The 2,292-nt window shown below is 37.3% G+C and overlaps 1 pseudogene; it reads left to right on the top strand.

Annotated features, from left to right (window-relative positions):
- Positions 1–1,418: 1,418 nt before the first annotated feature.
- LOC105994904 lies at positions 1,419–1,686 on the top strand (annotated as a pseudogene).
- The last annotated feature ends 606 nt before the right edge of the window (positions 1,687–2,292 follow it).

Below are 2,292 nucleotides of genomic sequence, written 5' to 3'. Positions count from 1 at the left end.
AAGAAAGAAAGAAAGAAAGAAAGAAAGAAAGAAAGAAAGAAAGAAAGAAAGAAGGAAAGAAAGAAAGAAAGAAAAGAAAGAAGGTAAATCCAAGCTAGACGTAGGGAGGGAATAACAAAGATGAAAGTGAAGATCAACAAAATAGTAAGTATAGCTGAGAAAATGTTTGTTGAAAAGATCAACTTTTAGGAAATGGGAAATGGTTTAATAGTCTTCACTTTCACAAAATGAAAGGCAGTATGAGTCATGGTGATGTTCAACATTATAAAAGTATTTGAGACCACCCAATTGTTCACTTAAAATGATTCCGACGATAGATTTTATCTTGTGTTTTTGCACAACAATAAATGGAAAATAAAAGCAAATGGAAAGTAATTATTGGCCCAGTGTCTAAAGATGGATTCATTTTATAGGCTTCTTCATGCCAATGCTTTTCCAACTTGAATAAATAATGGGGAATCTTGTTAAGATTCAGATTCTGCACTCAGTAAGTCTGGAGTGGACCCAATATTCTCCTTTTCTAACAACTTTCAAAGTGAAGCTTATGTTGATACTGGTCCATGGCCCATATTTTGAATATCAAGGTTTTATAAAATTTGTGAAGGTCAGATAGACAACATCTGAGTTTCAAACCAAACACATTAAATAATTGACAGATGCCTCAAAATGAGATGAGATGAGATGCAATACAATATGAGATATGCCCTTTCAGAACAGTAAATATGGCAAGTTCTATGGAGATTGAGTCTCAGGTTATTGTCTATTGCTAGATAGAAAAATTATTGGCTCAAAACAACATGAAACATTTATTTTGCTCATGCATTTTGAATGTGGGCAGAGCTTTGCAGAAATCATTTGTTCCTGTTCCATATGGCACCAATTGGGACTGCTCAACTGGGGACTGAAGTGGCCACTTTCAAAATGCCTCCTTCTGATGGCTGGCAAATTACTGGCTTTGAACTGTGAAATCAGCTTGTGCTGTGCAACAACACTCTTTGTTACTCTCTGCAGAGCCTTTCCCAAAGATATTTATGCTTTCTTATAGCATAGTGACTGCATCCTAGGAAGAAGAGTGTCAAGGGAACAAAATGAAATCCATGACAACTTTATGATCCAGCCTTGGAAATCATATAACATCATTTCTGCCATGCTTTAGTAGTAGTTGGTACAAGGCCTACCAGATTCGAGAAAAAAGACCTGACTACCTCTGGCGATGCAAAAGTTCTAAATGGCAAAGTTCGAAAAGAAGGTAAGAGATGAGACATATTATCAAGATCAACACTGAAAAATGTAGTTTTCCATACCCATCAACCCTTCACATTTTAGACGCAAATAAGGAATTGATTCAGATTAAAATTCCCTCATTCTAGGTTTGACGGTTGGGAGCTCACGGTTGGAAGTTTGCTGGAGGAGCAGTCATGTCGTATAAACAAAGTTACTATTCGGATAAATACGACGATGAGGAGTTCGAATACCGGCATGCCATGTTACCCAAGGACATAGCCAAACTTGTCCCTAAAACCCATTTGATGTCTGAATCTGAATGGAGGAATCTTGGCATTCAACAGAGGCAGGGATGGGTTCATTATATGATCCATGAACCAGAACCTCACATCTTGCTGTTCTGGAGGCCACTACCCAACAAGCCAAAGAAATGAAGCTGGAGAACCATTTCCAACCTCAACTTTACACAACTTGTCCTTTCTAACATCTTTCTCATAGCATGAATATGTTGCTTTCTTATTTCTCACTTTGATATTTAAAGGATGTTTGACACACTGTTTGAATGTGCTGGAAACTGCTTTGCTTCTTGAGTAGAGCCACCACCACCACAGCCCTACCAGAGGAGTGCTTTGTGGGCTTCAAGCTCAGCTAAGTGGGATCTCATGGTATCCACAGAGCACTTGACAGAGGGAGGAAGCATCTTAAGAATCAGACCATGGCTAAACCAGGGATGGTGTAAACCCATTATTTTATTTTTTCCTATTGGGTATTGTTATGTATGGTGACTTGTGGATTTATCTCTCAATGTATTGGAAATTTTCCATTTTATTCAAGAAATCTATTCTGTGTTTCAAGACTTGATTAAAGAGGAAGTTTTTATAATGTAAAAAAATTCTCTCATTCTAGTCTCTCTTCATCCCCATTCATGTGCATTTTGAAGAAGAAAAGAAATGCAAAGCAATAGAAGAAATGAAAGAAAGGCTAGAAGAATAAAAGATTATCTGATGAAGGTAGGAAAAAGGGGAAAGCAAGGGAGATGTGAAGGTAAAAGGAAAACAAGTGATGAAA

This window comes from Dipodomys ordii, unplaced genomic scaffold, assembly GCF_000151885.1.
Source record: "Dipodomys ordii isolate 6190 unplaced genomic scaffold, Dord_2.0 Scaffold111, whole genome shotgun sequence".
Lineage (NCBI taxonomy): Eukaryota > Metazoa > Chordata > Mammalia > Rodentia > Heteromyidae > Dipodomys > Dipodomys ordii.
This window is presented reverse-complemented; position numbering and strand designations above follow the sequence as displayed.